Raw genomic sequence first — 22,223 nt, 5'->3', positions numbered from 1 at the left:
GGAGTGAAAGAGCGAGACCTTACGCTAGAGGAGTCAACTCTCATTCATCTTTCTTACAGTCAAAGAGTGAAAAAGAAGGATTGAATATGCTTTCCTTTGTTCAAGAATAGTTCAACCCTCGGGCAATCAGTCAAAGGTTCATGAGCGAAAGTGTCAACCACTGACCTTTCTCTTTTTCTGACTTCAAAGGGTGTAGAGAGAGAAGACTGAATCAGTAAGTAGCTCGACTCGACTGTAAAGGACAGGAAGGCCGGAAGATGCTTTAACCAACCCATCCATTTACCTCATGAAAGAAGAATCGGCTAGTTTCCCCTGTTCAATCTGGTAATTCAGGTTCCGTAGCTCTCGTCTCAACCCCACTTCCTCTTTTTCTGACTGAATAGGGTGACTCTCAGAGGGAAAGGTGGTAAGGCGAGTCAGTCTGCCAATGCCTCATCCTCAAATCAAAATGAATGAAACTCTTGTGATTCAGAATCACCCTTTCTCGGTGTAAGAAAAGGAATAGCGATGGATTCCTATTGAGCATCGAGGAAGAAGAAGATGAAATCAGACGACGAATTCTTACATGGGCCAAGGAAGGAAAAGGTCGGCTTACACGATTTGATCTATATCGAATCTGAATATCAGAATAGCTTATATAGCTTATATAGTCATGATTCAATTCTGGTCGTCCTTCTTTCTCATTTTGTGTATCTGATTGGAACAATGGAGAAGTAGGAAGACTTTGGCGATATGAATATCTCGACTATGGCCCAGGACAGAAAATATGAATAATGAAAGATGAGGAAGAGTAAACCCTGTAGTCAGTCACATAGCGGTTCTCCTAATTACAACTCATCATAATTCACATTCTGCTTAAAAACTAATAAACGAGTCGACAGGCGGTTACCTTTTTCATATCTATATCCTCTGCTAAAAAAGAAAGACTAAGACAGGAGCAGGAGTTGAGTGGAAAATATATATAGCACCTTTCTCGGATTAGAACCGATGACTTACGCCTATTTCTGATTCTGAGGGCGTTTAAAGAGCGTGACTCTACTGCTTAGTTAAAGAAAGGGCCCATTTGATTCCATGAATGAATTAGCCCACTATGAGTTTACTGCATCCATAATAATCGATATCTTTCTATATCTCTTTCTTATTCAAATGATTTTAGCATTCGTGTCTCTGTTACAACAGGGCGAAACCAAATGGTTCGAATGAAATCCAATGAGCAAAAAGAATTAGGTAGGCTGTACACCTGATTTTCCTGGGATTGTAGTTCAATCGGTCAGAGCACCGCCCTGTCAAGGCGGAAGTTGTGGGTTCGAGCCCCGTCAGTCCCGACATATCAAAATACAAGAGAAATTAATCTCTCCATTTTACGTGTGAAAAGGAGTACAAATAGCATAATTTCATTCCGGGATCCTCTTATTATCTATTTTGAGAGTTTTTTCCTTTCACTTATTATCTATTTTGAGAGTTTTTTCCTTTCACCTCATCAAACAAATATGTGAATTTCCATTTCTTCCACTAGTACCGATGAATGGGAGAAAGACATATGTGGATTAGTACAATTATTGGTAGCATCATATTCAGGATTCCAAGGAATATCGTAACGGATCTAGCTTTTTTTTAGACCCTGCGCAAACAATAAGTCAGAGTCCTATATGTTTACCGGGGGCACATACACAAATGGAATTCGTACGATACAAAAGCAATTTACTCATTCTACCTACTTTTTTGTTTGAAGATAGATTGCAAGTCGATTTTAGGCTCCGTAACTTCGGGATCAACCTCAATGAATTACAAATTGGAATTTGAAACAATCTATCTCATTCTAATTTCACACTGAACTTTTGATATAGATAGACGTCCCATTACTAATTCAAGGAAAGAGGATATTAATAAGATCAAACAAAGATCCCATCTCTCTTAGCGAGGTAATTGAGAAGTGATTTTCCGTTTCAGAGGGGCGAAGCCCTGAGACCCGTAGGGCGAAGAGGTTCAAGAGTGAGACCAAAGGGAGAGGGGCAGGAGCGAAGCTGTGAAACCGACAGGGGAGGGGAAGGAGTCTTTATGTTGCGTTACTTACGGCCTTGTTTCAAAAGAATACACCGTCTGGGGGCTTTACCGGGACTAACTAGTAAAAGGTCAAAAGCAGGAAACGATCTTCAAAACCAATCGCGTTATGGTCGCCGGAAACAAAGGATCAAGGGGTCAAGTTTGACTACAATTACTTGAAATGCGTTTGGATAACATCCTTTCTTTTTCGATTGGGTATGGCTTCGGCTATTCCTCAAGCCCGCCAATTAGTTAATCATAGACATATTTGAGTTAATGGTTCTATAGTGCATATAGATAGTTATCGTTGCAAACCCCTATTATTACAGCAAAGGAAGGATGAAAACAAATCGAGAGCACTGATTCCAAATTCTCTTTCTTCATCATCCCGGAATTGCCAAAAGATTTGACTCCTCAGCCAGCCATTGCAATAGAAAGGATTAGTCAATCAAATAATAGATAGTAAATGGGTCAGTTTGCAAACCAATGCTCGTTGTAGAATAGACTGAAACCTAACTAAAAAACAAAGGTTCGGACAATTTAGGCCTCCCCTTCGCCGAAGTCTAAGTAAAGAGACCGAAGGAAAGTCAGGTTTTGATTCGGAAATTAGTCTATCATTCATGTAGTATCATTGATCGGTAGGGGGATTTTCATCTCTTGTCCATTCTTTCCAGCCAGCCAGTCTTTTCGTTTCCGTACCAGACAAAGACGAACTAGAAAATCTATATCCAAGCAAGAAAGGTATAACCATTACATAGTATCCATTGTTATTTGATTTGATACATTGGGGTCAGTTACATTCTTTCATTAGTCCGGAAAGAGAGAGAGGGATTCGAACCCTCGGTAAACAAAAGCCTACCCACATAGCACTGCAGTTCCAATGCTACGCCTTCAACCACTCGGCCATCTCTCCTACAGAATGATTATGGCCCAGAAACCGAGTTAATAAATAGGGAGTCATTCATACATATTCTTCTTTTCTTTACCGCTCTCCGTCTTAAGACACAGTATTCGGGATAGAAAGAAAACAATAATGGAAATAAATCTACGCTTCTTGGTGGAGGTGCAATTTTCAAATACAAAAATGCCTTCTGTCTGTCGCCCCCATTCATGTAACCTCAGATGCTTTCATTGTCGATTCTAGTTTAGTATCGAGCGAAAGAACCTATGGATTAAGTCAACCCTACTCCACTAGTCAAAATAGGTAGCAGAAGGGAAGAAGCACTACATACACCTAGGAATCACCAACACGAAAACTTTGTTAGCAATTATCCCCATCCCTTTTCCTTATCGGGATCGTAACTTATAAAAATGGTTGGGACAAGATCTATCTCGTTTGTATTTTGTTTGGATACCTAACCATCGAAGACTGTTGAAGTTACTAATTCCTGGAAATTGAGAGACGTTGAGGACAAAGAAAAAGGAATTGTTACCATTTTGCTTTTGATCTAGTAACAAGATGCTTGAAGGAAGGTCGGCTGGTTAGAGTAGAGATTTTGTGTAAGCTAGTCCCATCAGTTCATAATGAGAGTATTTCAATCTTTACGGTTCTTTCTTTCTGGCTGTAACGGAGATTCTTTGAATGGAATAACGAACCGACCATAAGGCTTAATCCGAAGGAAATTATGCGGAAGCTCTACAGAATCATTATTCAGTTATGCGACTAGAAATCGATCCCTATCCCTATCATCGAAGTTAGATACTCTATAACATAGGTCTTGTCTTATCCACACAAGGAACGGAGGGAGAACATACCAAAGCTGGGGAATACGAGACTCTTTTCGCGCACTAGAACTAAACCCCACCCCTTCTTACCACACCACAAGCTTTTAATAATATGGCGGAGAAAGAAAGAAAAAGAAAGAGGCTTTCCACATATCATATGTATTGTCCTAAGGATTTGTATCAGCTGTAGCAAAGAAAGAAACAGAATGGAAGTCGAAATATGAAGAAATAGGTATGCCTAGAGATAGTTGAGATTCTATGGAGAAAGGATCTAATTGATAGAAAACCGCAAAGATCCATTAGTCAGGGTTTTGGCCGATACAATCAAAACTGGTTACTTATATCATGTTATGCCTATATATAAGATCAAAATGAAGGAATCCACTTATGGATATGTAATAGGGTTGATACCGTCCCATATTGAGTGAGCAGCGGTGTAGCATCAGATCCCAAAGACAGTCAGTCTTTTCCGTCTTATGAAAGAAAGGCTTTGTTCAAGGATTCTATATCAATTGATAGATGAGAGATAGTTATCTTTCATCAAATTGTAAGGGAATGGCTATGCTTTATTCTTAGGAGTAAAGATCAAACTGAATTATGAAGCAAGAAGTTTGAAACTTAGATAATTCACCTCTTTTGCTTATAACTCGAGAAAAAGGCTACTACTAGATCTATGAGAAATTTCATTCAATTCGATTCCATATGGTTTGGACAACAAAAGAATTGACTCTTTGTTGGTTGAGCCGTATGAGGTAGGAAACTCTCAAGTACGGTTATAAGGGAAGGAAGGAATTTACCTGCCTATTCCGACCGGGGAGAACAGGCCGGCCATTCGACAGGGAGATTCGGAAATTGCAGAGGCTTGGTTCAATCAGCTGAGTATTGGAAACAAGCTATACTATAGTACTGACTCCCGGTAATTCTATTGAAGCACTAAATAATGTGATATGGAAATCAACCCAAGGGAAAGTATGGAACGGATTACCTTGATGATCAAGATCAAGAGTAAAGAAAACTCGTTTCTAAACTCGTGATTCGAATCACTCCACAAGAGGTTTGATCAATACCACTTGAATGACTCTACATCCAAGTTCTAAACACAAGAATTTGCAAAGAAAGTTTAGCTCTCAACAAAGCTAAAATAGAAATTCTATTCTCAATTCCAAAATCTGATGTCTAATCAAAGAAAAGAAGGCTTTATATAGCCTTTACAAACCTTAACCTATGTGATACATAACTCCAAAATTAAATGGGATAGTAAATGAGAAATACCCATAACCTCCATATTAAAATGGCTGGTTAATGGTGGAATATAGTAACCTATGTGGGTTACAATATAACCTTAACTCCTATATTTAAAACTAGCTTAAATATGAAAACAAATGGTTAAACTATAATTAAATAATGCAAATAATAAAATGTGCTTATTAGTCATCCTTGGACTATTGATAAATTCAGCGGAGTTCATTAAATGCAACTTAAAGTGCATTTAATTCATCTCTGTCTTGAAGCTCAACTTTGCATAACATATAAGGGAGGTCACCAACGTCTTCTAGAATTTCCTTTGATGAGCTCACCATAGATTGAATATAACTGTATAAGGTTTGTTGTAGCTTCTTGGCTCTCGTCCTTGTAATTGGACCTTGAGGTATGGAAATTCCTTGGTCGTTGTTCATATCATAATGGGTTGAAGATCACAAGGCGTTTCAAATAAGAAAACTCTCTCTTTCTTTCATAGCTATTCCATTATATTTATATAGTATTATTAGTTAGCAATGAATATAGTTGTTATAATCCGCATCCATCAGTCAAATCAACTAAAAGGGAGAATTGCTCAAGCAGGGAAGAACCAAGCAAGCAAGATCGTTCAATTTCCTTTGGTATAAGGGTAGTAAACGATACAGAGATAGATTAGAGAATCCATTTGAGAAAAAGCTAATTCTATAAAGGGTTGATAAGATTCAACAAGGTCCGTTGAGCACCTCTTGACTATGGCATAATAGATACGAACACTTGTCCCGGCCGGATCCACTTCCAGATCATAATTGGGCTCTAGTGAATAACTCAAACTAAAATGGGAGATAGCAGAGCAGAGAAAGAAACTCAGTATCAAAATCTCTCATAGGTTCACTAATTACTTCACTGGGGGCTCTTTGTATGTGTTGTCCGGAAAGAGGAGGACTCCATGAGCATGAGTGTGATTATTCGTTCGCCGTAACTATCAGTCAAAATTGGGGTGGGGTAGAGATAGGGCGTCAACCCTTCTTTCGAGGAATGGGCCAGCCGGGGCATTTATTTCTCTAGAACAATAGCTAAGGGGATACTACCACTTGGATTGATTTGGAACCTTCCTTCATGCGGATGCTCACGATTTCGATAGCCATACTAGTGATTTGGAGGAGGATCTCTCGAAAAAAGTCTTTAGTGCGCATTTCGGCCAACTCTCCCTCATCTTTCTTTCTTTGGCTGAGTTAGTTGGGATGTATTTCCACGGTGCTCGTTTTTCCAATTATAATGGCTAGGCAATCCTACTCACATTGAAATATTGACATGGTGATGTATGTAGGCGTGGGGTTTGTTTCGAGGAATACAAATAACCTCTCTCTGGGGTCAGATGTGGCAAGCATCCGGAATAACAAGTTCATTATTGTACCGCAGTGCATTAGTTCAGCCTTAATGCTTTTTGCCGGTTGGTTATCACAAGGCTGCTAATGGGCTTGGTTCCCCAAGATGTAGAATCCACATGTTCAATCACCATTTAGCGGGTCTGCTAGGACTTGGGTCTCTTTCTTGGGCGGGACAGACATCAAGTACACCTATCTTTCTTTACCGATTGAGATTAACCAATTGAATTTCTAAATGATGCTGGCTGGAGTAGATCCTAAAGAGATTCCACTTCCTCTCTTGATAGCTGGTCACATGTATAGATAGGACCAACTGGGGCATTGGTCAGGGTATAAAATCAAAGATATTTGAGAGGGAGGCTGATCAAGGTCCATTTACAGGCCAGGGTCATAAAGGACTATATGAGATCCTCGTAATGCCATGCTCCATTATCTATTCCACCTAGTTAGGCTCTTTCACCATTATTCTAGCCTAGCTCACCATATGCATGCGATGCCTGCCCCCTTATCCCTAGCTACTGACTATGGGACACAACTTTCATTGTTCACACATCATAGTGGATTTCTCATAGTTTAGTTGGTGCTGCCGCGCATGCAGCCAGTTTTATAGATGGTAAGAGAGAGACTATGATCCAACTACTCGCTACAAACAACGATTTATTAGATCTCGTGGACTTAGGCATCGCGATGCAATCATATCACATCTCAACCGGGAGGGTATGGATATTTTGAGGCTTTCACTGTTTTGGTATATTCATTCATAATGATACCATGAGTGCTTTAGGGCGGCCCCAAGATATCTTTTCCCCCTATACAATATGGATACAAAAGACCCATGCTTTAGCACCTAGTAGAACGGCCCCAGGTCCAACAACAGGCACCAGTTTGACTTGGTGGGAGAATGGTGATTTAGTGGCAGTGGGCGGCAAAGTGGCTTTGTTACCTATTCCGGTAGGAGCCGCAGATTCTTTGGTACATCATAGTCAGGCATTTACAATTCATGTAAGGGTATTGATACTCAGGGGTTCCATTTTCTCGTAGCTCGCCTTTGATACCGGATAAAGCAAATCAAATCGAATCAAGGGTTTCGTTTCCCTTGTGTGTGATGGACCGGGAAGAGGGGGTACATGTCAAGTATACGCTTGCTTGGGATCATGTCTTCTTAAGGACTATTTTGGATGGACAATTCCATTTTGGGGTAGTAAGTAATATGTATGCCTGCCATTTACGGTGGAAAATGCAGTCAGATGTTTGGGGTAGTGACAGTGATCAAGCAAGGGGGAGTAACTCATATTACGGGAGTCAACTTTGCGCAGAGTTCCATCATTACTATTAATGGGTGGCTTCGCTCTTATAGGCACAGGTAATTCTGTCTTATGGTTCTTCTTCCCGCATATTGCCCGTTCGTTTTTCCTAGGTGCTAATTTTGGTAGGGGCTTTTAGTTTCATCTTTCTATTCTGCAGGCGTGGTTATTGTATTGGGAAGAACTTATTGATTGAATCCAGCGGTTGGTTTGGGCTCATAATCAATGAGAAAGTGGCTCCTCCTACTCTCAGCCTAGATAGAGCCTTGATTGAGGATTGTCCAAGGACGTGCTGTATGTAGGAGTAACCCATCTATTCATTACCTTACCTTCTGGGTGGAATTGCCACAACATAGACGCTCTTTCTCTTCTTAGCAAGAATTATTGCAGTCGGATAATGGCTAGGAGGATTTGAAAGGAATTATGGCACTAGGATTTACAAGGTTTAGCCAAGGCTTAGCTCAGGACCCCACTCTACTCTACTACTCGTGGTATTTGGTTTGATATTGCTACTGCGCCTGACTTCGAAAGGCATGATGATATTACTGAAGAACACGTCTTGACTTTATCATCATCTTTTTGCTTACTTCGCATTTCGGGCAATTAGTAAGAATTTGTCTGTGTATACTTCCCGAAATCTCTTTCATGTAGCTTGTCAAGGCAATTTTGAAGCATGAGTACAAGCAAGACCCTTTCCATCTAAGACCTATTTGCAATTTGGGATCCTTGGTCAACCGGAAAAGCTTTTACTCGAGGGGATGCTCCCAGTGAATATCGCTTATTCTGGTGTTTCTTTCTTTCTCAGTGGTGGTATACAATCGGTTTAGGTACTAAGGGGTATGGATCTTTCTTTATACGGGAGGGGAGCTCTTCTTTGTCTATTCTTTCTTTCTTTCTGCCATATCTTTCATAGCGGATTGGTTACACCTACAAGCGAAATGGAAAGCGAGCCTTTCGTGGTTTCAAAATGCCGAATCTCGTCTCAATCATCATTTGTCAGGACTAATCATTCGGAGTCAGTTCCTTGGCTTGGACAGGCCATTTCATCCATGTCGCTATTCCTGCATCCCGGGGGAGAATAGATGTTCGTTTGATGGAATCATTTCTTAGACGTATTGCCACATCCCCATTAGGACCACTTTAGCCCGGTCAGTGTAATCCTTATGCTCAAAACAAACCCCGATTCAAACAAATAATCATTGATTTGGTACTGCCGAAGGAGCAGGAACTGACATTCTAACCCTTCTTTCTCTGGGGATTGATTCTTCATACGCAAAGTTTCTGGCTGACTGATATGGCTCATCATCATTTAGCTTAGCTATTGCATTTCTTTTTCTTGTTGCTGGCCATATGTAGAGATAGAACGAACTAACTTCGGGACAAAGTATAAAAGATCTTTTAGAAGCACATATTCGGGGGGACAATTGATTGGGGCGTGGACATAAAGTTATGACACAATCAAGAATTAGCTTCATTTTCAATTAGGCCTTGCCTTGCTTTAGCCTCTGACGGGGTTCTTCCTCTCTCTCATTATCATTACCTTCCTTCCTTGGTAGCTCAACACATGTACTCTTTCTTTACCTGCTTATGCGTTCATAGCACAAGAAGACTCGACTACTCTACTCAAGCTGCGTTATATACCCATCACCAATACATAGCAGGATGAAGATAGACAGGAGCTTTTGCTCATGGAGCTATATTCTAGAGATTACAATCCCGAACAGAATTAAGATAATGTATTGTCAAGAATGTTAGACCATTAAAGAAAAGAAGCTAGAATATATATTCCATTGAAGTTGGGCCATCCTTTTTCTGGGGGGGTTCCATACTTTGGGGCTTTACGTTCGTTCATAATGATGTCATGCTTGCTTTTGGTACTCCGGAGAAACAAAGAAATCTTAATGAACACCTATATTTGCCCAATAGATTCAATCTGCTCATGGTCAAACTGAATATAGGTTCGATGTCCTTTTATCTTCAATAAGGGGCGTTCAATGCTGTTAAATAGTAATGCAGCACTATTCTGAACAATAGGGCCCGGAGACTGATTGGTTCATCATGCTATTAGGGTTACATACAACTCCATGGATCTTAGTAAAAGGTGCTTTAGATAGACATGGTTCCAAATGAATGCCGGATAAAGAGGTGGTACTTGTTATATTTCGGGGACGCCTTTGGCCATTTTCTGAAATAACATTGGTTACTTTAGATTGGCACTGGAAGCACATCACAGGCAGGGTCACGTTTCACAGTTTCTTTCATTCATCTTCCTTCCACTTATTTGCTGGGATGGTTAAGAGATTCTCTATGGTTAAACTCTTCACAACTTCTCAATGGGATAATTCTAATCCTTGTTGGTATGAATAGTTTATCAGTCCGGGGGCGCAAATGTTCTTATTTGGACATCTTGTTTGGGCTACCGGATTTATTTATGTTCTTCATTTCCTGTCGGGGGGATATTGGCAAGAAGAATTGATTGAAACTTTAGCGTGGGCTCACGAACGCACACCCTTGACTAATTTGATTGGAGAGAGAACCAACCCAGTGGCTCTTTCTTTCCATTGTGCAAGATTAGTTGGATTAGCCCACTTTTCTTTTCTGTAGGTTATAGACTTATGCGGCTTCTGCCTCTACATCAGGCAAATTGGGTTCATTTTGTATGTGTTGTCTATCCTCATCTCATTTCTTTGGAGAAGGGTTCTTTCTTCTATTTATACATCTATCTGACTTGTATCATTGATAGATAGATACTACTAGGAATGGAATCATTATGGCAAGGAAAAGTGTAATAGGTAGAGGGAGAAGAAGAGGGCAAAATTGTAACACAAATATCTGATTCGTCCTTAAAAAAAGAAATAAGCCAAGTTCCATCCTTGAGTGAGAAATGGGAAATTCATGGAAGGCAAGTGACAATCCCCACCGCGGAATAGTGCACCCACACGTCTTCATCGACCGGACGTTGTTTTTTCACCGGAAGACCTAGAGCTAACACGATCGAGACTTTCTTTGGGCTATCTGGACACATACTGACTTATACTTCGTGAAATGGTTCATGCATGCTTGTTGCCTGGGGGAAGAAGATCAAGTAAGGATGAAAATCTCCCTTTCTTTCTTTACCATTCTCTGTATAAATCTCGACTATTCTATTTGTAAAGATATGGTTATAGGGTAGGGGCTTCAATCTTTCTTTGTCTATTAGTTCACAGTTCTTCTCTTCGCGGGTGGAGCAGCTTGGTAGCTCGCACAAGGCTCATCATAACCTTTCAGTCACGGGTTCAAATCCTGTCTCCGCTAAATCTCATTGTTTTGTCTCAAAAGAGGTTTGATCTTGGTAACTATAATGACTATTAATATTAGCTTTGTTTTCTTTACGGATAGGAGGATAAAGAATTAATTAGGAGTAGGGTCGTTTCATTTCATTTTTGTATCAAGAACGAAGAGGTGAAAGAGATAGATAAGAGAATTAAGGATACCCACCAACCAGACTAATCCATATCGATGTACCAGAAAATACTACTTACTTGTTCGCCGACCAACCCCCAGGAGAAGCAAATGCAAGGGGCACGCTAACGAGTCAGATTATTGAAGTACTAATTAATGAGCCAATGGAAAAGCAATAATCATGCTTCTCTTCTAATCCTCCATATTATAAAAAAGACTATTTGATCCCTTAACCAGTCAGCCACCATTTTGATAAAATGTACCAGGTAGAGATTGAAATGTATTCTTCTATATTACTTCCTTCTTTTTTAAGACTTGAGCATGTATGGGATTCCGGGTAGTAGTCTTTCTTTCTTTTTTTCATTCACAAAGAAGGGGGATAATACTCGACCATATATATCTAGATCCATATAAATAGACTTCTATATTTACGCCTGAGATATAGTCTAGACTATAATGATATCAACTTATATGTCAATGTTCTATTCTATTCGATGGGATAGAATATAAAGAAAATAGCAATTCTCTTTCGGAGAGATGGCCGAGTGGTTGATAGCTCCGGGCTTGAAAACCGGTCCGGTATAGTGTTCGAAACAAAGAACTAACTATCGAGGGTTCGAATCCCTCTCTCTCCTTTTGCTCGGTGAATAAATTCTTTATTTATTTGATTGGGTTTGTTTCCCCGGCTCAGTATCATAAAGGGGAATGGCTAGGTGGGATAGATAGCCCAAGAGTAGATAGAGAAGAAAGGAAAAAGGAAGACTTTGAATCAAATAGAACCCGATCCGGCCAACCTGATATATATATATGGTGGAATCTAATTGATTTAGACTGAAAGCATTAGATCGCCTGTCTCAGTTAAAAGGAGTCATGAAAAGAAGAGTTTGTTTGGTTGGTTGGTTCAAACGAACAATCAATTCCTTCAAAGCCTGCGGCAGCTGCCCGAGCCCTTCCTGCATGCCATAAATGAATGACCTACACGAATAGGAAGAATCCTAGAACAAAACGAGAGGTAGCTAACCGCGAGACATAATTGACTGCATTAATTAGCTACATGCCACCCACAGAATTGAAAGAACCTAAAGCATGGGGCATATATTCCGCGGAACCTCGTTCTTGCCAAGGTTGTATATCTTTGCTTGCCTACTCAAGTTCAAACCATTAGGACCCCTTACTTAGTGGTTCTAACCAATGAGCACGCGGATCCCCCGCATAGTCTCTCCCTCCCCCCAAAATGACTTCGACCGGTGGGCATTAGATATTTACCGAAACATGTAGCGGCCCCAACCTTAGCTCCAAGACGTTGGTCTCTAACTAGAAACAGAAATGCTTGAGCTTGAGAAGCTTCGGGTCCAGCCGGCCCAACTCACTCGGTAAAGTATTAACCAGACAAAACAACAAGCAAGCAATAAAAGCCAAAACGAACAGATAAAGCACCTAAACTATAAGACAAGTAAGCTTCTCCAGACCATACAAGGGCGAGCCCATGCAAACGGTTTAGTTAAGATATGCCAAATTCCACCAAGTATACAACATGGAACCTAGCCATACCATACATGCCCCCCAACCAACTATATCTTCCAAATCGTCCACACACACTAAGAATCCATCCTTCTCTCTCTCCCTCAAAAGGTTGAGTAAATAACCAAATATCACAGGCTAAGGGTCAAGTTGGTAATTTGACATCTCCTCGCCCCGGAGCCCAGGTATCATATACGCTCCCAAAATCAGGTAAGGAGCTTTGAATACTAGAAGAAAAGCAAGCACCTAGACCTAACAAAATTCAGTTAATACCCCATCCATAAATAGTAGTCATTTTCTTTCTATCTATCTTTCCACACATAACCAAGAAGGGAAAAGATTCTTCAAGGGTCGAAGACGCTCGACCAAAGGGAGAGGGTTGAGGGTCCCAGAAGTGCATGATACATAGCGCCAAAACCCAATACTGCGGACGGAAGAAATTCAGTGAAGTACTCCAGACGGACACAAAGTACGGAAAGGTGTCTATAACTGACTTACCCAACAGGACCTACGCCCCAACCTAGAGTAGAGTTAGAGTAGCTAGGTGGGGAAGGGAAGTCAAATTCATCGTTGTTCATGCTAGGTTCATTGCTCCCAGAATACGATTAATCTGGCATGGGCTAGATGAGCCCCCAGTAGTTAGTTTACCGGAGAAATTGATAAGTCGGGCATTCCCAGCCCACCAAGCAAAACAAACCGGTTCTTGGTCACGACACCAGCTAGAAAGTTCCATTAAATAAAGAAAGAGCCTTTCCCCGGGGTATAGAACCTCCTCACTCAGGGACTATCAGGTCTTTTCATTAGGCTGATCTTGAGCCGCCATCCAACCAAGCACGAATACCTTTGGTTAAGAGAAGATTCTGGGTATAGTAGTAGGGGGTATAGAAAGTCTCAAATTCCGGATCTTCCCCTGCTGCAAGGATTTCCTGAGAAACGAAGTCATAGGCACGTAGGTTCAAGGTTCAGGGCCAGACCAACTACTCCCACTCCAAGAGCACTCAGCCATAAAGCAATTACTCTTACAAATAAGAGAAAGAAATGTACCCAACGTTTAGTGGAAAAAGCGCAACCCCAAAGATTTGGAACCAAAAGCCAGCCGGTTAGCAGTGTTGAATAAGTTTCTTCCTTCAACTTGAGTTGGGTTAAAAGCACGGAATGTATTTGAAGCATCATCACCATCTTCCTTCAAATAAGGGATTTTATACGGTAGCACCATGAATGAATAGCGCATAGCCGAGCAGCGCCCAATACACCCGCAACCAACTTCCATCATATCAAATGGGTTCCATGTCCAATTATTTCATTCCCGGGAAAAGGAGGATGAATCGAAATATAGCTGCTCAAAACTAGGCGCAAAGAACCAACCAGACTGACCTAGTGGATCAATCATCAGGAATACGGAAACAAACAAAGCAATTTCAGAGATCGAACAAGTTCAGACGTACCATGAAACCTATTAGTCCGAACCGTGGAGAGCAACAAAAGTGCACAGACCACAACGAGTCAAATCTATCTCCTTATGCCTAATGGTAATGGATTCAGGCAGGCCCCCATAGTAACAACAAAGAAAGAGTGTGCTAAACTATTAGCAGGAGTCGAAAGAGCGACGGTTAAGAAGTTGCATCCTTCCAAACAACTAGGAACTTGCCAATCCAATATGGTTAGGTATACCATTAAGTTACAAAGGGTGTACCTGTAAACCAACCTCCTACGGCAACAAAATAGGCACAAGGAAAGAGCAATAGACCGGACCAACCTACAACAAACAACGAACCGGTACCTCCGTAACGAGTCATCCATAATCTCTAAGAAGAAATCATTTGAGTCTTTGGTCAATTTACCAACGGCTATAGTCAGTCATAGTGGATCCTCCTATTCAACCAACTAAGGTGAACTATTTTCGAACACCTCATAGCATAGCAAGGGCCTTCGAGTCTATCATTTCTGTCTGATTTCTACTGTCCCTTCTTTCTTTCTTTCTATCTAATGGGTTTCGAATATATCAATCCTTTTTTGATTGGTCCATAACCTGACCTAGATTAATATTATTCACTCAATACTGTACTGCTGGTAAAGTAAATGAAAGTCTCGTTCTCCTTTCTATTCTTCGTCACATTGTTGGACCACCAAAGAATATGGAAAATCTTTGGCACATAGATTGATCTTATCCTCTATTATCTGATCTTCTCTGTTTGGAAAGGGCTCATATGTTGTGACTTGGAATACGGGTTTCTCTGTGGCGAAAGGGAAATAGCCATCCATTTTTCCTATAGTCTACAACCAAGAGGATTGAATCGGAAATCCGGATTCCTGTGTGTGGGCCAAATCAATAGGAAAATGCAAGAAAAGGGCTGTTTTGAACCGATGACTTATGCCTTACCATGGCGTTACTCTACCACTGAGTGAAAAAGGCCGGCCTATTTGATTCAATTTCTGAATAAGCCACTAGCCCCGCCCGATGAGTTGCGTGTATATAATTATTATCAATGAGAAGAAAGAATGTACATAAATGGATCGATCTTATCCACTCGCTCATTCAGGAACGGAAAATGGGATTACTCTATCTACTGAGTATAGGTAAAATGGTTTATTTATTGATATTGGATTTGATCAATTCATTGTTGAATCATAAGATCGAGCCTAATTCAATTGATGAGCCCCACCCTAACCCAATTCAGTTGATTGAGACATGTACACTGAATATGGATCCATTCACCGAATCATTGAGAAAGCAATTAGACTTGGCTGGCGAGAAACCCCATTTGAAATAACTTGTTGATCCCTATCCCTCTCTTCCCCAGTGAGTTCCTACCTCCTTTTCTTTCCTTTTGTTTGTCTTTCTTGGTTGGCTTAGTGTGAGATCGAAATATCCCTACCTAACCTAATCTTACCAATGAGTGAATCAATGAGATTAAGTATGAGAGAGTTTCATCCCGTTTATAGCATATGGGAAACCACCAATAACTTGCCGAAGGAAGGGTACTAGCCTTCGTATTATTTCAATCAATAAAAGAATAATCTAGTTAGAATTCTATGGAATAATGACAGAAAAATCCTTACCAATTGCATCATATGAGTCTATTCTATTTCTACTTCAGGGATAGTCAGAGTATGATGGCAGTCGGGCAAGTATGCCCCCATCATCTAGTGGTTCAGGACATCTCTCTTTCAAGGAGGCAGCTGGGATTCGCCTTCGCCTGGGGGTAGGGTACTCCGAAAGGAAGTGGATCATGGATTATGAATAAGCTTGGAATGGATTCTTCCCGGGTCGATGCGAGAGCAGTTAATGTGTAGGGACTGTAAATGGCAATATGTCTACGCTGGTTCAAATCAAGCTCGGCCCACTAATTCGCATATCCCACCATAAAATGATATGTTCCATTTGTCCTTCGCCAGAAGTGCTGGATATGAAGGAAGGAATAGTAACCCCTCCCTCTTTTTTGATTGATTGCCAGATAGATGGATTATCAATCAATTTGACAATAAGGACTATGAATCCATGCTCCTCTTACTAAAGTAACTGTCTCATAGCATATCAATCTATTCCTCGCGTCTCTGTCTGGTAAAATATGCCAATTCGAATCACAAATCTACATGGAAAGGGTTGTTTGAAGGAAATGAAATCAACAACATGTACACTTGATTTCCCCGGGATTGTAGTTCAATTGGTAAGAGCCCTGTCAAGGCGGAAGCTGTGGGTTCGAGCCCCGTCAGTCAGTCCCGATGGATCCAAATCCAATAAAAACTAATAGGGCAATTTCCATTTCTTCAACGAGTCTTGATTGATGGGAGAAAGCCATATGTGCCATACCGCAATTATTGGTAGCATCATATTCCCGATTCGAATGAATACCGTACTGGGTCTAGTTGATTACGCCCGATTTAGCTAATGGAATCGAGTACTATACGTTTCCGGGAAGCACATACACAAAGGGAATTTATACGATACACAAAAAGGAAGGAGTGACGTCAACTCTGATCTAACTTTTAGTCTGAAAGCAAGCAAGCAAAATATATACGTTCCGTTCAGGCTCCGATTTTGTGTAACCTCAATTAGTCAGTCAATTGAATTACTAAACTACTTGGAATTAGAAATAATCTATCTCATTCTAATCTCACACTGAACTTTTGATATATACGTTCCACTACTAATGAAAGAAAAGAGGATATTAATACAAACAAGGAAGGATCCCCATCTATCTCTCTTAGTGAGGGAATTCATCATTTTAGAAAGTTTCCGTTTCTTCTTTCATTCTTTTTTTTGAAGAAGATTTGATCAGTACACAAAAAGGGGTGACGTTCGAACCTACCTCCTTTTCCTTTTTAGAATTGAGCAGTGTGTGTTTGCTTGAGTTTGTTTATAAACTGAGGGTAAAGGTAGTCAGTCTGCTGAGACTGAATCAGCTAATTGCATTGGACAAGAGGGCAGTAGATTAGAGAAAAGAAAGAATGCAACAAATGAGAAAGAAATGGCTGAGATGATCTTCCTATCAAAACTGAAACGATGAGATTATGGAAGTCTCTATTCTCGCATTTATTGCTACTGCACTGTTCATTCTAGTTCCTACCCCCTTTTAATAGACGTCAAAAGAGTCGAAAGTGCTGAATTTGAATTCATCTTCCCTTTCTATAGGGATATCATATCAATTACATATATCCCATGTTCGTTCATGAAATATCCATCGTGGCCCAACTCTTTGCTTCATAATTCATGGTGATTCCTTCCAATGAATCGGAAATGAAATAATCGAAAGGCCACTAATCCCTTCCTTCCTTCTTTTAGCATGATAAAGAAGTAATTGATTGAGCACAGATGATCTAGGGGTTCGGTTCCGTAGGCAGCACTTTTTCTCTTCGGATTTCTCTCAAAGAATTAGTAAACCCCATCTTTCCCGTTTGAACCATGATATGAAATGAGTTCGATAAAACAAGCAAGCAGAATCCTAAAGACTAACTAAGAATAAGAAAGAAATCAAACAAGTGGGAAGCACGTAATATGTGGGGGTCTACCCCGAGGTACTATTATGCGGAGTATCTCATTGGACAACCACTATGTCTATCTTCTTTGTTTGGTGTCGCAAGTATGTATCCCACTTCAAAACGGATAATCGGAAGGAACTCCTTTTGTGTTTTTTACTGTAAAAAAGAAAAGAGAAAAAGTGTTGCAGAATGATCCATCAAATAAACCAACCAAAAACAATTGATACAGTTTGATTCTTAGTAGTACTTCTCGAGTCCACTTCTTCCCCATACTCCGAGTGAAAGAGAAAATCGAAAGACTACCCTGAAAGCAGCCGAGACTTACCATATCCATGTGAATTCTGTCCCTATCTCTCAGAAAAGAATTATTCCTTATTCTGGACTAATTATAGTAGAATCACTAGCACATAGTCAAAAAGGGATTCGGACACAACACCATTGATGAAACAATCCCCAAAATCGAATTAGAACTATTAATTAGTAGAGTATAATCGACAAAATGAAGTAGAAAGAAAAGAGGCGGGGCGGAGAACCTCTTGGAAGTCTCAAAGGAGTGTTAGTCCCATACCATGACGGTAGGAATAATAAGACCTAGCCTTTCTTTTGTTGTCCTGAATTACATGAAAAAATGAGTGTATAAAAAGAGTCAATCAACATGGATCACTATCTATCGCATACCCTAACTATTATTCCTTTCTCATTTGAGATAATCTTTACTGTCTCCCCCTGCCCCCCTATTCATAGCGGAGCTTGACCTTTCATCCAGCTTACCTGGTTCATTCAGTAGTTCAGTCGAATGAATTGAATATGCTTTACCTAGTTCAATCCGGGGAAATTCACTCTTTGACCTCAAAAATACCCCAAAAAATAGACAGAAGATAGAAAAAAGAAGAAAAAGTCTTTAAAGGCGTTTACTGTTCAAGCAAGCAAGAAAGAGGAGTCCTAGGTTCAGGCGTCAAATGGATCGAAGAGGCCTTGAGCGGAATGCGAACTTGCTTCCGTGATTAGCATGAGATCGTTCATAGGCAGTAGAATCCGACCGTTGCTAGTCCTTGCTTCAATGCAAGATCCAAGGTCGGGTATGAAGCCGCTTTCTTTGGGTGAAGATAGAGGGTGCGAAGCGAACATCCTTTCATTTTCTTTGTTTACTTACAGGAGAAGTAGTTCAGTTGAATCTTTCTTCTTCTTTTACAGGGAAGGGAGAGGGGAAGGAGCGAAGCGATGAGCCCGAGTTTACGAGGCGAACGAGTGAAAGAGCGAGACCGAGTTCAAGAGTGTTTGAAGTAGAAGAGAAAGATCAAGAAGGAAGAATGAGTTGAGGATTGACTGAGAGTGAACTCTCATTGATTCTTCTTTCCTGACAGTTCACTCTCATTTCTTCTTCGATAGTCTTGACTTCCAGTGAACGATGACGAATGAATAAGTCGTGTTTACAGTTTCATGAATCTTGAGGATTGACTGACAGTTAACTCTCATGAATCTGAAGGATTGACTTCAACATTACCTCTGCCCTAAATACCGGGATTTTATCCCGAAAAATAGGGGAAAGATAGAAAATAATTTCTTGAAGCTGCTTTCCTTAAGGGAAAAAGTGCAATACACCTAAAATACGGGAAAGATAGAATTTCTTTTCTTGAAGCTTCAACTATTAAGGGAAAAAGCTATGACAAGGTTTTACCCCTATGCTGGATAGAATTTATTTGATTTCCTATGCTTTCCTTAGGGAAAAAGGTCTTTTAATGTTTTACCCGTGGATACAAAATCTTTTCTTTCCTATGCAGCTATTAGGGAAAAACCTCTGACGAACTTTTACAGTTATATGGAGATACAAAAGATTTGATTGAAGCTGCTGCTAAGGTGAAGGAGAAAGAGAAGTTAAAGAATGACTCTTGAGGATTGACTTCCAGTTCACTCTCATTCATTCTTCGATAGTCTTTCCTGACAGTGAACGATGACGAATCTTGAGGATTTACTGACAGTGAACTCTCATTCATAAGGAGTGTTTACTGTTGAATGAATCTTGAGGATTGACTTCCAGTTCAGTCTCACCTTTTCTTTCATCGTTTCGTCTTTCCTTCCAGTTCACTCTCATTCATAAGTCGTGTTTACAGTCGAGTAAATTCATTAGCTGCTTGACCGCAGACTCCATTCCCCGAGAGAGAAGGAAGCTTACAATTTATGCCTTTGGGTTACTCTCTCCAAATTCTATTCTTCTTTTCTGACTATTACAAATGGAACGAATTAGAATAAGCCAAGAGCTGATAGGTGAAGGAAGGAGAAAGAACCAAACACCTATTTACATCCGAAAGGTGAAAGAAATTGATGTAGAGTGAAATCAGTACAATGCAGGGTGTAGATCATCTTCTTTATCCGGGCAGGCAAAGAACTGAATTAAACTTAGTGCTTGTGAGACCAATAAGGTAATCAATCTCAGTAGTGAGAGAAGGGGAAGGCGGTTTCTTAGTTTACAGTTCAAGAAAGAAAGGAGAAGAGAAAGAGAAAGAATGAATCTTGCTTGAGTCGTTCCTTCCCAATTACCTTGTGAAAGAGTGAAATCAGGGACAAGTGATTGAGTTTCCTTTACTGTGAAAGAAGGAATCGGAGAATGAATAAGTAAGGAGTCTTTCTCTTTTTCTTTTACCCTCTTCAATCACAATCAGAAAATAGAGTATAAGGGTCCGGGGCAGGAGATGGATTCGGTTCAGGTTGAACTATCTCTTTTCTTTCAAACAAAGACAGTAAAGGATTTCATTCATTGACTCGACTGGCAAGGTTCTGCTGAAAGTGATTGAGTTTACCTCCTAAAATCACTGAAGGGAATAGGGGTGAGGGAGTTCCATCTGGTTCAGTAGTTAAGGGGCGAAGCCGAGTGAAAGAATAACTTGGAATAACTCACAAGAACATCAGGTAATATCGGGTCAGTCTTTTCTTCTTTTTCTTTTACCGACTGTAACCATAAAGGCAATGGAATTTCAGTTTACCTTGTTTACTGTTCAAGAATAATATAGGGAAGGTAGTTCAGTCTCATTAATCTTGAGTCTTAGGTTACAATTCAAGCAAGAAAGGGGAAGATCAAGAAGAAATAGGTTCCGGTTCAGTAGTTAAGGAGTTTCCCGAGTTTACAGTCTTCGTCTTTGAATAAATAGGTTATTGATGTTAGATAAAACCTTTGTTTTTCCTTATTTAGATTCACACGTTTACATTTAATTCTCCATTTGACCATTTGACAAACACGTCGAATGGATAAGCTAATTCTTAGACGGCAATTTTGTAGGAAGTGGCACAGATTCAGTTGGCCACTCTCCACCCATTTTTAGGATAGGTTATATTTAAATAGGAAATCTGTTCAGAATATTTAATAACCTGATTTTGAAGAGCAGTCAAACTTTCAGTCCTTCTCTCTGTTATTTTATGCATTATTTTTCTTCCAACAACCTCCTGTCGACAATTTCCTCTCACCGAAAAGAAAGGATTTACGTGGCCGATTATCGAAATCCAACAAGTGGTATCAGAGCCAAGTTGAAGCCATTGGTGTATATCATTGCGGAGGAGCCATCCTATCAACAATCAAGTTGAATAGCTCAAGTGGTTAGAGTGTCGACCTAACAACACACAGGTCTCAGGTTCGAGTAGAAGAAAATGCAAAGTGCGAAAATAAGCACATCGTGGGGTCCTCCATCCCGAGCAGGCTCGCTCACTCCTCCTCGCCGCCGCCAAGTGCCGGCATCTCCATCACCACCACGAAGAGGCCAACGTCGAGATGACGGGCGTCGAGGTGTCGTTGAGCGAGTGATCAGGGGAGAACAACGACTGCCGTCGTTCAGTATCCGATATTGACAAGATCCAACTATAACGAGTGGACCTTGTTGATGCGCGTCAACCTACAGGCGCAAGGGTTATGGCACGCTGTTGAGCCAGAGGAAGGACAAACGATTGAGTATCGGGAGGATCGGCTGGCGTTTGCCACCATATTACGATCTGTGCCCCCAGAGATGCTGGCATCTCTCTCCACCAAGCGCACCGCGCAATCGGCGTGGGAAGGAATTAAGTCCCGTCGGGTCGGTGTACAGCGAGTGCGGGAATCCAACATTGAGCAGCTGCGGAAGGAGCTCTCGGAGATCCGCTTTAAGGACGGCGAATTCGTCGATGATTTTTCAATGCGAATCACGGGGCTCGCCAACAGCATCACCACACTCGGTGGCAGCATCAGCGAGACAGAAATTGTGAAGAAGATGCTGCAGGTCGTCCCCGATCACCTCGAGCAAGTTGCAATTTCAATCGAGACATTGCTTGACGTGAATGACCTAACGGTGGAAGAGGTGACCGGAAGACTGCGTAACGTCGAGCAGCGGAAGAAAAATACCATTTCAGCTGTCGACAAGTTGGGTCGTCTACTCCTCACTTAGGAGGAATGGCTTGCACGCCTAAAGCTCCGTGACGACACCGGCAAGAGCAATGGGCCCTCCAGCCGCAAAGGCGGTAAGAAGCCCACGGGAAAGAGGCGGATCAAAAGAAGGAGTCGACTGATGACGGGCCAATCCAGTGCTCGTACTGTGGGAAGAGAGGTCACCTGAGCAAGAATTGC

The sequence above is a fragment of the Cucurbita pepo genome, chromosome 12, assembly GCF_057944985.1.
Source record: "Cucurbita pepo subsp. pepo isolate OVF chromosome 12, ASM5794498v1, whole genome shotgun sequence".
In the NCBI taxonomy this organism is placed as follows: domain Eukaryota; kingdom Viridiplantae; phylum Streptophyta; class Magnoliopsida; order Cucurbitales; family Cucurbitaceae; genus Cucurbita; species Cucurbita pepo.
Note: the sequence above shows the minus strand (reverse complement) of the source record.